Consider the following 16,216-nt stretch of genomic DNA (forward strand, 5'->3'; position numbering starts at 1 on the left):
TCAGGGCAGACTGTCAGAAAACAGGATAGATACCCCAAACTGGTGGTGTGTTCTGTAATTAGATTTCACCCACCCAGTAACAAATGTGAACTCCTGGATCACTATACCAGTCTTGCCATGGAGACACTGACAGTCTTCTTAGACTCTCCATCCTATCTTGCCACCCAGACGGACTGAACTTTATGATAAAAGTCATTTAAACCAAAAATCACACCATATCAGGGTGTTCCATGTCACAAGAGACCAGTCACTTATACCAGATCAATTGGTCACATCTTACATCAAAGACAATGCTGGCAGACAATTCTATAGTAAACTAACTGAAGATTTATTAGCTAAGAAAAAGAAATGAGAGTTATTGAGAGGTTAAAGCAGGTAAAATATATTAACACAGGGGTTAGCAACCTCTGGCACGCGGCTCGCCAGGGTAAGCACCCTGGCGGGCCGGGTCGGTTTGTTTACCTGGTGCATTGGCAGGTTTTGTGGACGGTGGCTCCCACTGGCCACGGTTCGCCATCCCAGGCCAATGGGGGGCAGCGGGAAGAAGCGCAGGCGAGGGATGTGCTGGCCGTGGCTTCCCGCCACCCCCATTGGCCTGGGAGGGCGAACCACTGCCAGTGGGAGCCACGATCGGCCAAACCTGCCAATGTGGCAGGTAAAGAAATCGGCCAGGCCCACCAGGGTGCTTACCCTGGCAAGCCACTTGCCAGAGGTGGTTTACCGCTGTATTAACATATGAGTCACAGTTTGTAATTCCAAATGGTGGCAGTGTTGTAAGAGCTGCCAGTTTCTCGAAAGTCTTTTCAGTCAACCTAGATTGTGTCTGGTGTCTCTCTTTTGATTCTGATACACTTCCCTGTAAGAGTCCAAATAGGCCAGAAGGATCTTTCCTTGCATACATACTCATAGCTTCTTATGACAGAAAGAAAGCTGACAGTCTCTCTACCCTGGTGGGCTTTTCCTTTGATGACAATGTACGATGAATGAGCTTTGAGTCTTTGACTGCTGGTCATCACATACAGTGGCCACTTCCTTTGAAATTAGCACTTTTCTGTTAAAGTTCTTAATTTGCATTTCACCAGGTTTCTTTCTTGTCTGAGTTTTTTAGTTATTGGGATTTACAATGTAAATATTTGCTATTAAATTATAACAGGACATGGATAAATAAAAACAAGACATGCACCATCCCATTAGTTTTCATGAAGTTAAACACCAAATATACTGTAATACATTAAAAAAAATTACTTTGATCTATGCTAATACACAAGCAAATTGATCTGAGTAGACTCTAGAATTACCTGCTCTGCCAGCATCACAGTCTCTTTCACTTATCAGTCTCTCTTAGGTGAGTCCTTTAACATTACCTCATCTCTGGACCCAGATACTTGGATCAGTGTGCATCAACGTTGAGATACCATCATTCAGTCCGTGGTGCCTTCCCGTAGCACTTTACTAAAATGTGATCTCCAGTTCCAATAGGGACCATATGGTCCAATAGATTTAGACCCTGAAATAATGAAAGACTCTGGCCTTTATTCTCCTTCCCCATTACACTGCACAGAGATCTAGGAAAACGTATTTGGAGGAAAAAACGGGGAAATTGTTTCCATCTGCAAAACATCTGCATAACCCAAAAGTGGGAAAAGGCAGTGATGAGGTTAACAAATGCTCTCCAACAAAGCTGTAAACAAACTACAGGAAAAGCTACATAAAGTTATTACTGTTGAGTCATCATTAATTACCATTTACCCTCATTGACTCATTTTTTTAAAAATTAATTTTATTTTCCTTACACCTATTTCTAGATTTAGATGATTCCTAAAGGAAATAGTCTGAACTGTATGTTTTAGTAAATATGTATTTACCTATGCTTTGTAACAAAAAGGATAGATTTCCATCTTTTGCACACTGGGGTAGATCTAGTGATGCCTGTGGAGCCATACCGACATACAGCAGCTGAGGATCTGACCTAAAATTTCCATCTGTATCACCAAATCTTTTAATTAGTTTTTAGTAAAGTATTTTCCATACAGTCCATTTTATTTCCATGTTTGCTATATGGAGTTTTGTCATTGTAAACAGTACAGACTAAATATCTGTTAGTATAGTGAAAAAACCATGCAGATATTTGCCAATTTTGCCACATGGGGGAAAAAATCGCTTCCAGACCCAAGCAAAGTTTGACATTCAGACTTGCCCCGACATCATAATATCAGGCTTACTAGATAAGAGTGGGTAGAGATCAGACTGGAATAGAGCACAAAATGACCACTCAGCAGCAAGAGCAAGCTAAAGCCACCCAGGCAACATGCCTTGATCATGGCCCCACAGTCCAATGGCAGCAGGAGTGAGTATCCGGATAATGGAGCCTATCCCACCATGTGAGATACCCTTGCTGAACCCTTCCCAGCAGCATGTGGAAAGGGGAAAATGGGGAGGGAACAAGAAAGAAGCAACAATCTCCTCCTCCATAAGCACATACTGAAGGGAGAGGAAGGGGGAACCGGAGGAAGCACACATAGCAATGCCCCAGCTGATCTCTCTTGGGATCCCCCTTCCAACTCTTCCCAGGAGGCAAAGGGCATTTCCCGATCATCTCCAGACTCATCAAAGATACACCCTGACTAGTGAAGTGAACATTTCACACAATTGGCACAGCCCTGATGAACTGCAAATATCTGCACTCAGGGCATGGAACTGTGATTTACTCCAGTCACAGGAACAGCATTGCTATGAGACTTTACCCAACACAAAGGCATTATTAATGTGCACCACTTTCTAACAAAAAAAAAAAAAAGACAACAATATTTAAGGCAAGCCATTTCATGTGTTTTTAAAGCCACACAGCCACTTTAGAGAAAATAGTTCAGGCATACAAAGCTGTGACATGAACATAATTTAAAAACAATTGTGTTAGAAAAGGTTAGCCATTCAAATGACTAAGTTGTCTTCCAAAACACTGTTGACTACCTTAAAATATTTCAAAATATCTGTCCTCTGTTTTGATGACAGGACAGATAACCATCAACATATTGAATGTTTTTTTATTAATCTCTAAACATTTTTAGCTTCTTTATTTTCATTTATTTTCCTCATCAGAGCTTTTACAGCATGTTTTCCTACCAGGGAGAAAAGATTCTACATCCTTCCTTGATGTGTGCCTTTATGTCCTGTCTAACCCACCACCATCCTCTCATATTGCATCTCCCTTCATTAAATTGCATCATCTTTGTACCCAGAACCATAGCCATCTTGGGATCCTTACTGCAAACACTTAATTACATATATAAGGCCATTGCATTCATTGTAATTCTGTTAATCACATAAACAAGAGTTCATAGCATGAGGTTACTTGCTTCTAAACAGAAGATGTGGGATGGGATTTGCTTTCATGTAGCTCTTCAGTGCTGTTCCTAAATCAGCCAGAGGCCCGACATAGTTTGGGAAATTAAAGTTTGGTGGTGGGACTGAATTCAGGAAATAAAATAAAAAAACAACCACCACACACTCAGCAATGAGTTAAAAAAACACAAACCCGTCAGCAATGACTCGTTGCAAACTGACTTTTGCCTGCACCTGGCTGCACTGTGAAAGTTTTGCACGCCCTGTGTTCACACTGATAATGTCATTATCCCAATTCATATGACACCATGTCAATGACTACTGAAATGAGCCTAAAAATAAGTTCTCTGTGAAAAGATTTGGCTATATTTGGACACTCTTTGAGGGATTATTCATCAGTTTCTTTTCACATTGATTACAATTTTTAGTTCAAGAGCATTGTTTTCATGGGAGTGCTGATTATTGTTATCTCTGTTGACAAATATACAAATAGAAATATTGCAGATATAGATGAATTTAGCTTTTAACTATTGCCTAACATGAGATGGTCTGTACATATTTATGAAGTTGTGCATCAGTGAATTATGATATGTATAATCTAAATACACTTCTGAACATACACATTTTAGGGACTGGTGCTTAGATTCAGCAGACTACATGCTCACTTGTGTCGGCTGGCATAGCTCTATTAATTTCAATGACAGCATGCTGACCTGCAACCAGATCTCTTGAGCCTTTGACATCAATGGGGATCCACCTGCCTGAATCTCTTTCTAGTACTATGGGAGTGCAGGGCAGCGGGGGGACGGGGTCAGCATGTTGATTCCAGAACATCAATGAGGAATTAAGAAAAGAAAAGAATTTGGCTAAATTTTAAAATGAGAGTCTGATTAAATTTAGTACAGCTGAAATCAGTTGTGTTCTATAGAAATGTAGCAGAGTCCTATAAAAATTACTGTACACGCCTATAGAATTTAATAGTACATGATAGCCTGGGAAAGGAAAAAAAGGAAAAGATGAAAACTCTTTAAAAAAAAGTGATCAGAGAATATTGCAGAAAGAGGGCTGAATTACCCTCTCCTGCTGCACAAACTAGGACCTGCCACATGAGAGATACATCAGTTAGTGGAAACTTTAAAGCAAAGTGGTACGGCACGTAAGACATTTGTCATCAGTGGAACAAAATGGGAGGTTTACAGGGATCAAAATCTGTGATTTAGATAATAAAATAGAAGGTATGGAGAATTGTTTAGTCTTGGTTGAAAAACAGGTGCAATGCCAATCTGCCAGAGATTGGGGGCACCGTAGTCAAGGAGGATGACTTGGTCAAAAGGCAAGGAGCAGGGCGTGCCTGGGATGCAAGGCTATGGAAAGAAGGTCAGGCCATTGGTGGAGGGAAGGCAGCGGGGCCCAGGCACAATGTGGGGGAGGCAGCAGGAGACAGAGGGGTGTAGGGAAGGGCAGGGACCAGACATGTCAAACCCACACACAAAAAAAGCAGAAATTGGGCTTTTTTTTGGATTAATTGGCTTGTGAGTTGCTTGTTGGCTAGTTTTTGGCTTGTAGCTTTTTTCTTGTTTGGCTTGTAGGTTGTTGCTTGTTGCTTCTTTTTTTTTTTTAATCAGCTCCCAGCAAGCAGGGGCAAGAGGGGACAAGCAGTGGCAAGGGTGCAAGAAAGTCAGGGGTACACAGTGGGCCCACCACAGTCCCAGACCGCACTCCAGGGGGATCTAGTCACGTAGAATGTTGGGATTCTTAGGGAGTGGCTTGTTTTGGACTTGTTTTGAAATGGGATTATCTTGATTTTTGGCTTATTGTGAAAATCAGGGTGCTTATTTACCACGTGAACATTGGCAACTGTGGCAGGGGCGCCAAAACACAAGTTTGCCTAGGATGCCATTTTCCCTATGACAGACCCTGCCGGAAACTGCAGACTTTTCTGTAACCAACTGTTTCAGCCTTGAGCAACTAAAACCTGGTCAAGAGCAAATATATCACATTTTGGAGATGTTCGATGAAGTTTTTTAGCAAAGAAACAGTTGATTTTGTGAAACAAAATATTCCCACTGAGTTGGGGCTGGACTTTCCACATGACTTTCTAGATACAGATGACTAGTGAAGAATTCCAGTTATGTCAAAGCAGAAAAAATGCAGATGAGAATATTCTAATTGCAGTGATCAAAGAAGAGGGAGACATTTTAAGAACTGGAAGAAAAAATATAACCTTGTTCTCAGTCCAGTTACTCAGAAGAAGAAGAGAAAGTTGGCTATCCTCAAAGCTTTTCAGCATGACACTATAATGGTAGCTGTGCTATCCCCTGCTAAATTCACTGTCCTCATGAAGAGAAAACTTTCCTGTTTTAGGACACTAACTGCTTCTCATTTCCTGGGCTACTTCAAACAGCACAACGCTTGACCACTGGTGGAATCTTAGGAGGACTCTGATTAATTTATCCCTATATCTTGGATTTTTGTCACATCAGTTAATAAACTGGAATACTAATTAGCTCTTACATACTGTTTTCTCTGGAAGATAGGAATTGCTATCAAACCATTGAACCATCTACCTCAGTATACAGGCTTTGATGGCGGCCAGTACTAGTTATGTATTACTTTTACAAATCACATTATTAGACAACTATGGGATAATTTACCCATAGGAAGCTCTAAAATGTAGGAATCTATTCTCCCTCTTTATGATCAAATATGTATTTTCTCTTCAATATGTTATTTTTCTGGTTTTTCAACAGTAGTTGTGTAAGATGGTTAGGAGTTTTGGTTACGTAGGGGTTTTGAAAATGGACGAAAAAAGAGGAATGCATGGGAAAGACTTGAAATGATTTCAAGGGTTAGTATTTTGTTTAAAGCAAACTCTGATCATCTAGAAGGAACAGACAATTTTTTCTCATTGCTAACTATAAGATAATACAGGGGTCAGCAACCTCTGGCACGCGGCTCACCAGGGTAAGCACCCTGGCGGGCCAGGCCAGTTTGTTTACTTCCCACCTACGCAGGTTTGGCCAGTCACGGCTCCCACTGGCCGCTGTTCGCCACTCTTAGCCAATGGAGGTGGCAGGAAGCGGCACGGGCCAAGGGATGTGCTGGACGCCACTTCCCGCTGCCCCTATTGGCCCGGAGCAGTAAACAAACTGGTCTGGCCTTCCAGGGTGCTTACCCTGTCGAGTCACATGCCAGAGGTTGCTGACCCCTGAGATAATACATTTTTTTGTAATTGATTTAATTGAATTCTGCTGCATTAAAAATAAATCTAGTCTGTCTCATTGTGGCAGAAAAATATCCATGGGTTTGTTTACAGGATGGAGGACTATACTGTGGTAAGTAGTGACTCTGAATAGAACTTGAGGTTATTGTCAATTGCCTGAACGTAAATATCTAGTGTGATGCTGTGAGAAGTAGCTAATGTGATCCTTAGATGTACAAACAGGAGAATATTGTGCAGGAATGAGGAAGTGATATTGAAACTGGATATGAAACCAATGAAATCACTGTTGGAATACTATGTCCAGTTTAGGTGTCCTTATTTTAAAAAGGATGTTGAAAAATTGGAGTTTACAGAAAGAACTATAAGAATATGTGTGCTTTGGAAAACACTTTGCAATGAAAGACAATAGATGCTTAATTTACTTTCTTTATTGAAGAGAAGTACATGGAGATTTTTCTAAAAGTACCTACAAAAGGAGATAATATTTGATGCTACGAGGCTCTTTAAATTAGCAGACAAATGCATAACAAGACCCAATGGCTGTAAGCTGAAGTCAATGAAGTTAAAACTGGAAATGAGATGCAAAATTTTAAACAATGACAGCAATTAACATTGGAACAGATTACCAAGGGATGTGATAAATTCTCCATCTCTTGGACTTTTTAAGTCATGATTGGATATTTTTATGAAACATATGTTCTAGTTCAGTGACTAGTTATTGGGCCAGATGCAGGAAGATACCAAACTAGATAATACTATATTTTTGCCTTCTTGAATTAAAATCTATGGATCCCACAGCGAAGCTCTGTGACCTTATTTTTGGAACATCCACTGTCTAAGGCTATTTTTTTCTCTCCTGCTCTGCTTCTAAAATCTTCTTTATATATGGAGATATACCTATTTCATAGAGCAGGAGGAGGAGAACCTTGAAAGGTCATCAAGTCCAGTCCCCTGCCTTTACTAGCAGAACTAAGTACTGTCCCTGATGGGTTGTTTTTTTGTGCCCCCAAACCCTAAACATCCCCATCAAGGATTGGGCTCACAACTCTAGGTTTAGTAGGCCAATGCTTAAACCACTGAGCTATCCCTCTCCCTCTTACTTGCTCATTCCTCTTCTCTATGACCCTACTCGTTCCATTGACTTACACAAGCTTTAGAATTAGCCCAGATGACTCTCATGATCTGCCTTCAGTAATCATTCATTTTACCTAATGTACCACTCTTTTTCCAAGGTTTTATCCATCTCATTTATTATTCATATTCAAGGACCTAGTTTCAATTGACAACCCAAAGCTTTAAATTTCTGAGCTTAAGTCCTGAAAAATTCTCTCCTGTGGGTCAAAATCTGCCCTCAGATGCACACATGCCATTCTCATAGATTTAAATGAAAGCAGTGCATTGCCAAGAGTAAAATGTTCTAAATGGAGATCTTTACTAAGGCATTTTTTATTAAATAATCGAAGCACATTCTTTTCTTTTAGTTGTATTATCTAAACAAGTACATAAAAAGCTTTGGTGAAAAAAAAACTATCAAAAGACCTCACTGAGCATTTCAAGAGCAATCAATGATTATCAAAAATAATTTCAGATACAATCTACTATTTCTTTACTGTCTGGTTCTTGATGTCGCAAGTCAGCTGATTGCTTGGGCAGGAGGGAGGGAGGAGGAGCGAGGACTCAGCACACCTCCTACCTCCCTCCCATGCCTCCTACTGGTGGCAATCAACTGGCTTGCAGTGTTTTGGAGGCATAAGGGACGGGGGGGAGCAAGGACTCAGCACACAGGCTCCCTTTTCCTCCTCTGCTTCCTGAACGCAGCAAGCCAGCTGATTGCCCCGGGCAGGAGGGATGGGGGAGAAGCGAGGACTCGGCACGCCTCCTCTCTCTCTCCTCTGCCTCCTGAACACGGCAATCAGCTGGCTTGCAGCATTTAGAAGGGAGGGGAGGGAGTGGGGAGGAGCCAGGATGCAGCATGCGAAGTGAAGAGGGAGGAGGTGGTGGGGGAGAAGAGGCGGGTTAAGGATGGAGGCTTGGGCAAAGGGGTGGAGTGGGCAGGCTGAGGGTTGAGCCCCTTGCCCCTGGTGCTTGCAGAGTAGGGGAAGCTGCCCTGGAACCTAACCCCCACATTTACATTGGAAAATGGATTTGCTTAACATTGTTTCACTTAAAGTCGCATTTTTCAGGAACATAACTACAACGTTAAGTGAGGAGTTACTGTTCCAAGATGGCTTTTTGTGGACTGGAGAATTTCTATTGATTCCAACACTGATATTTCCTCTGCAAAAGAAACTTGTCATCTCTTGTTTCAGTAACTGCATGTGATTTGTTTTACCCTGTTCTCATCATATTCTTAATTACATTGAGTTTGAAGGTCCTTTTTAGATTTGGAGCTATGTAAGATGAGGTCTGAATAAAGACAAGCTGATATTTAAGGAATTACACAAAGCTCCACCCTCGGGGGTCTGTCTCTTTATCACAGCCCTCCTCTATTTAGAATTGAAGATACAGAAGCCCTCCTTCCATTCCAGAGAGATGGGGTACTAATCTGGAACTTCCTTTCCTTCCTCAGGAGCAGTAGCAGGATCTCCTAATATTTTCCCAGCAGCTGGGCTGTATCCTCATAGATGGATGGGCTAGGTCTGCTGCATTCTTCTCCTTCTGCCACACACAAAACCCTCCATTGGGGCAGTGCAGGCTCCTGAGATTCGTAAATCCTGGAGTTAATACCCTATTTTGGAGCAGTTCACACCTCTCAAAACTGTTGTTTCAGTTTAACCACCTCATTTTCACTTGCTTCATATTTTCAAGCTTTTCTCCGCAAACATGAGAGCAAGGAATAGATTTGTTTAAAATCAAATCTGAAATTCTGATGTAATCACATGAATCCAGACCTGGAGCATGAGGTACATTTATTTATTTAATGTGTGCATAGTCATCTAGCCAAGTGATGGCATCTTCAGTGGCGTGATACAGTTCTTCTAGGCGACTACTGAGCCTAGGACATATCATGTCTCATTTACTGAGTTATGCCAGGCTGGTATTGTCACCACACTCTTCTCCAGCGCTTCCTGGTATTTTTCCCATTAGGCCTTTCAGAAGTTTCGCCGCTTCTTTTTGGAACTCTTTTGACAACGGGAAGCTGTAGACTGATTTGGTTTAGTGACTGTCTGTGTTGGCTGCGTGGAAAGTTATCCTTGTGCAGCCTCGTCTGTGTTGAGCCGCAGATGCATGAAGGCAGTCATGAAGACCCCAGCGATACTGGTTGGCTGCACAGAGACCTTGCCCAGTCTGAAACTTGTTCAACAGGGATTCCTGGCGATGGGGCAGAACAAAAGCAGGTGGGCAAATTGTGGTGTCGGCAATGAGGGACTAGTTGGTGATTATAACAGATATCCATTCCTCTCGCCAGAGTGATTCCGTCCTAACATCCTGGCATGGCTCATGAGAGCACAATGGGCAACATGATGGCAAACGTGCAGCCGGTGGTTTAAAAAGGTCATTGTGCAGCGGCAGGCTTGAGTTGGCGTGTACTTTCTCCAGTAACTTGACAGTGGCAATCTCTCTTCTGATATGAGGAAGAGCAATATTGCTCAGAAATGAAAGCCATAGGAGTGGAGTCGGATGCAGGGTGCTGGAAATTATGCGCATGATGGCAGATAACTGTGTATCCACCAGTTTGGTGTATCATGATTGACTTCAAACTGGTGCGCAGTACTCCGCCACCAAATACGAGGTGGCAAGACCTGGCATCAGCAAAGTTGGAGCACTAGCATCCTATGACAAACCTACCAGTTTGCTAAGAAGATTGTTGTGTGTCTTAACTTTAGCTGCTGTCTTCTTCAGGTGGGCATCGTAACTCAGTGTGCAGTCTAAGGTCACACCTAGATAGACTGGTTCTACTTCATGGCTCACATTCTGACCATTCAGATAAACATTCAATTCTTGGGTTGCGTGGTATGATGAAGCAGAAACAAACTAGAGACTGCTTTTATGATGCTTGGCTGGAGGCACCAAGGCTTACAGTGGTCAGCTAATTTTGTCATGTCCCGATTTAAGGTGGCATCAAGCTTGTGGAACGTCTGGGCAAATGAACTTTCATGACTCCACTGTTGGAAGATCACTGATGTAAAGGTTGAACAGGGTTGGAGAAAGCACAGAGCCCTAGAGTAACCCATTGTTCTGTCATTTCCAAGCACTCTTCTTCTCCCCCATATGGACTCTGTACTGCCTGTTGTAGAGGAACAGTTCAATGACACCAGTGACTCAAAGTAGGAGGACCGATGATACCTTCATGAGCAGGCCAGTGTGCCATACTATATTGTATGCCACTATTAGATTGATGAAAACAGTGCCTGTTTTCAAGTTTCTTTGGAAGCCATTTTCAACAAATGTGGTCAGCGTGAGTGCTTGGTCGCATGTGCTATGGCCTCGGTGTAAGTGGGCTTGGTCAGGGCTCAAAATTCTCTCCAAGTCAGTAATATGCACTGTAGGGCCAAGCACTCCAGTGCCTTGAAGCATACCAGCAATAATGATATGGGATCATAGCTTGATGCTTGATTGGTTCCTTTCCAGGCTTTAGGAGGCCAATGACTTTTGTGGTATGGCCATATCTTCAGTAGCCTACCTTCACTAATGACCCTGGTGAAGAATTTCATAAGCGAAAACCAAGCACGGGAGCCAATATTTTTCAGGAATTCTGGAGATACGTTGTCATGGCCTGCAGCTGTTCCACACTTGATGCTACCCAGCGTCTGTTCCAGCTCTGTTATAGTGAATATTTGCGGGCAGCTTCTGATCTAGTGTACACATTAAATATACATCATTTGTTCCTCATTTGTCTTCGCACCTGTTTCTCCAAAGGTGCTCTGACCACTTTAAGTAGGTGTCCGGCTACCTGATTGGGTGTCACTGAGGGTTGGTAGAGTGCAGGTGGAGCACACTCTGACACTTGTGGCTCATGCTCTCGGACACCTCCTCCCACCTGGTTTGGCAAGTAGTGTCCAATGATTTGATCAGATGGTCAGTGACATCTGGGTTACAAGATGCTTCATACTGCTTGAGCAAGGCAGCACTCTCCTTGTCGAGACAGGAGATGTAGACCGGGCGGCAACCGCATGGGATAGCTTTGCAGATAGCACCATAGAAGTGCTGGTAGATCTCATTTGCTGGTATGGTCACCACACTCTTCTCCAGCACTTCCTGGTATTTTTTCCCAGTTGGCCTTTTGGAAGTTCCACCACTTTTTTTTGGAACTCTTGACAACTGGGAGCTGTAGCCCGATGTGGATCAGTGGTGGTCTGTGTTGGCTGCGTGAAAAGTTATCCAAGATTTGTCATGTTGCACTGGAAGGAGGGGGAAGAACTGGAGCAGGGAAAGGCAGGGCAAGGATGAGGCACATTTGGAGGGAGGGGTGGAGTGGGAGTGGAAAGATGTGGGGAGGGGGTGAAGCCTCTGGGGAGTGGAGAGGTGGGAGCAGGAAGTGACCGAAGCTTGCTCACTACTCTGTCCCAACCCAGGGATCCTGCAGATAGCAGCCTACTGCAGCTTTTTTGTAACCTTCTCTCCATGCTGCTACAAGTCCGTGGGCCACTTCCTCCATGGCCTCATTACCTTCTTTGCCCTCATATCCAGTCTTAACAGCCAGCCAGGAGCTCCCTCTTTCTCACTGGTCACTGCGAGCAGCTGCCCTGTCAAAGGTCCTCCAGCTCTTTCAGATTGCTAGTCCTAACTCCCTGAACTCCCAGATGCCCACTTGCCCTGCAGCTCCTTTTATGTGAGCTTGTTGGGCCCTGATTGGATGCTCATTGCAACCTCTCTCCCATTCACTGTTTCCCTTGTAGCCTCTCTGTGGCCCTTGGAGGACTCACTTCCACTGCTCCACTGTAGGGCAGGGCACAGTTAATCCTTTCTACATCTGTATGGGACAGACATCCCATCACAGGGGCATTTCAAAAAAATAGCCCTTTTTTTTCTTAGATTTTGATTCTAATCTTCAAAAGGAGTCTTAAGTAATAGCATATGGACATGTTCCTCAGCAATGCTAATATGACTGTGTTTCTGCAGATCGTCCTTCCCTGAGTTTAAAGCCATAATGACTTCTTATAATTGTTTATTCATTATTATTAGTAGTAATATAATATTAATATGATTAATATAATTAATACTTTGTACTGCAAAGGACCTTACCACTGATAATCTCTAGGGCCCACATTTTCAAAGGTATTTAGATGCTTGACTATGATTAAAATCAATGGCAGTTATGTGTCTAAATACATCTGAGGAGCTGAGAAAATGTACCGTGCACAAATTAATTAGCTAAACTTTATAACACTCCAATAAGGTAGCTAATATTTTCTTCATTTTATATGTAGCTCCCCCATCCACCTGGTTACCTCTTTTAGAGCTAATCAATTGTGGGTTTTGATGGACAAGCCTGGACTCTTCTGAATCATGCCACCCACTCAGCAGGGTGTAACTTCTTTTCCTTTGCATATCAATTTATATGGAATTCCTCCATCCCCCTTGCTCCTTCCTGGCAGGGTCACCAGGGCAGTTTGAGAGGAAAATTCTAATCATAGGGAAACCCCCACTTACTTGCCAGATAATTGGAGACTTCCAAGACATAACACAAACACATACAATATATTCAACACAGTAATTATATTAAACAGGAGATAAATTTAATAACAGGGAAAAACATAATACCTGATAATACCTCATGATAATACCCATGAATTTCACCAATCATATATCTTGATATAGCAAAATTAGTGTCCCACAATAGTTCCTGTGCAGCAATTAGCAATGTGACTGACTGGGTTCAGTACAGTCCAAAAGACTCACAAATGGGATAAGGTGGTGAGTCCCTCTGCAGTTTTATTAGGTAGCAGGTAATAAAATCCCCAAATCATTACCTCTCAGGGAGTAATGGGTCTCTTCCAAACAATTTTCCTGACTAGCTAACTAAAAGATGATGCAATCACAATCCTGCAGTGGATCCTCCGCAGGTTCAGAGATGGCTCTGGACTCCTTAGTCACTTCCTAGGAGTCAGAGCAGTGCCATGTGGTGACTGATCTCACCTAGAGAACTGGAGGGCTAACTCAGCCTGGCTATGGGAAGATTTCCCAACAAAACCCTACAAACTGGGAGTCCTGTTGGAGAGAGAAAGGGCCAAGCTGAGGGATCTTGCTTTCAGGTCCCCAGAGGCCAGTTCTGAGGGGGATCCCTGCATGCACACCTGGAACCCACCAACTCCCCACACAGCTAATCCTGCCTTTTACCTGGCTGGCTCCAGACAGCTCCAAAATGACTTCTTCCCTTTCCTGAGCTCTCAGGGAAGGGCATCTCACTCCCTATTGGTTGCTGAGCAGACTCTGAGTTTGCCCTTGACTCTCCCTCATAATCAGGGACACTGTTCCTCTCCCTGAGTTACCAACACACAGAGGCCCAGGAATCTAGGTAATCTCCATGAGGAACTACCTTCTTTCTCACTTCTGATTATATAGTAATTTAAAAGTGGTTCACTTTGTTTAAAATGGTGGGTACTATGAGGTGCTATGCCTGTATTATTTATTTATTTATTTGTCTGTTTAATGTATTATATCAGGGAAGCATATAGGAAGGAATAGTGAAGGTTTTAGAAAGATATTTTACGGTGAGGGAGAAAGAAAAAAATAGGTATTTTTGCAAATGATGGCCATTATGCCGAAAGCTAAGTGCCTGCACTTGTTACTATTGAAGTTAATGACATTACTCCCATTAACTTTAGTGGTGCAAGATCATTCCCTAAGTGACTTAAGAGTCTTATTTGAAGACAATGGGACTTTGCCTCCTGGGGACATATCCACAACAGTATTTAGGCATTGCAATGCTTAGCCCTTATGTACCCTGCCACCTAGTGAATTCTCAGCCAAAACTTAGCCACTCAGGCTCTCCATACAGTGGGTGTAGAGAGTTAGGCAGTTAAGAAAGCCAGCAATCTGAGAAGGAATTACCTAGTCTTTTCAGGAGTGAAAGGCAAACATAAGATCCTAATTTTTTTAGAAAATTTTGTTATTTAGATATAGATCCTGCATATAGATATCTAATAAAGTTCCCTGTTCTGTGATACAAAAAAGCAACTCTTTTCATGATTCTTTACCAATGCCACATGACAGATAGTGTGTGCTGGTCTACAGTGGTACACAGATGAGATCAGGGGTCAGCAACCTCTGGCCCGCGGCTCGCCAGGTTAAGCACCATGGCAGGCTGGACCAGTTTGTTTACCTGCCGCGTCAGCAGGTTCAGCCGACTGAGACTCCCACTTGCCACAGTTCACTGTCCCAGGTTAATGGGGTGGTGGGAAGCCATGGCCAGCACATCCCTCGGCCCACACCGCTTCCCGACGCCCCCATCCCATTGGCCTGGGGTGGTGAACCGCGGACAATGGGAGCCACGGTCAGCCGAACCTGCCAATATGGCTGGTAAACAAACTGGCCTGTCCTGTCAGGGTGCTTACCCTGGTGAACCTAGTGCCAGAGGTTGCCAACCCCTGGACTAGATATTTTGCTATCTATGCCTGAATTTGTAGTACCATAAAATAAGGTAGAAAGGTAATTATCTGGGGAGGAACATGGAAAATTAAAGCAGAGACAAAGAAGCGAAAAAAGCGAATATAGAGGGAAACCAAAACAGAATCTTATAAGTCTGTATACTAATACAAAAAGTAATTGGAATAAACAGGGGAATAATCACAACTTCTGAGGATAGGACAAGAAGCAATGGGCATACATTTTAGCAATGGCAGTTTAGATTGGACATTAAGAAAATCTTCTTAATTATAAAGGTAATTAAGCACTGGAATAAATTTCCTAGAGAGGCAGTGGAATCTCCATCATTGGTGGAACTTTAAGAACATGTTAGACAAACACCTGCCAGAAATTGTCTAGTTATTATGTAGTTCTTCCTTGAGTGCAGTGGGCTGGATTAGATGACCTATTTTGTCCATTCCAGTCCTACATTTCTATGAGTCTATGACTCTATATTAGGAAAATCTTTCTAAGTACAAGGATTGTTATCTAGTGGAATGGGTTACCAAGGGAGGTTTTTAAAAACAGGTTAGGTCTGGGTATGCTTGTTCCTGCCTCAGATGACCTCTTGATGTCCCTTTTAGCCCAACATTTCTAGGATTTTGTTTACTAATATGGATCCCAATACAATATTAATTTCAGGAGGCCAGAGCTAACTAGAGGAAGAACTCCAGTTTTTATCATATTCCAGATGCAGATTTTATACTCCCTAAAACCCCCTCTACATTTGAATTTCAACTTCTGGGTTTAATTACATTAAATTATACATAGTTTTAAATTGGTACATTCTTTTTATTTAAATTCATGTCCTGCTTGATTAAGAAAGCATAGGCGGTATAGTCTACAGTTCCTTTAGATTTTATTTATTTATTAGAATCAATAATTAGGATTTATTTATTGGTATTTGGGGTTTTTTTAATGTTGTCTGTATATCTGATTATTCAACATTAAGTCCAGCATTACTTCATCTCTGCAGATAACTTTATATCAGACATTCTAAAAGTTGATCTCTGCTTTTTTAAGAAGATATCAATGCATTAAAACAATACAGTAATATAATGATCTATGCTCTCAAATTCATGA

This window comes from Chelonoidis abingdonii, chromosome 1 (genome assembly GCF_003597395.2).
Source record: "Chelonoidis abingdonii isolate Lonesome George chromosome 1, CheloAbing_2.0, whole genome shotgun sequence".
Lineage (NCBI taxonomy): Eukaryota > Metazoa > Chordata > Testudines > Testudinidae > Chelonoidis > Chelonoidis abingdonii.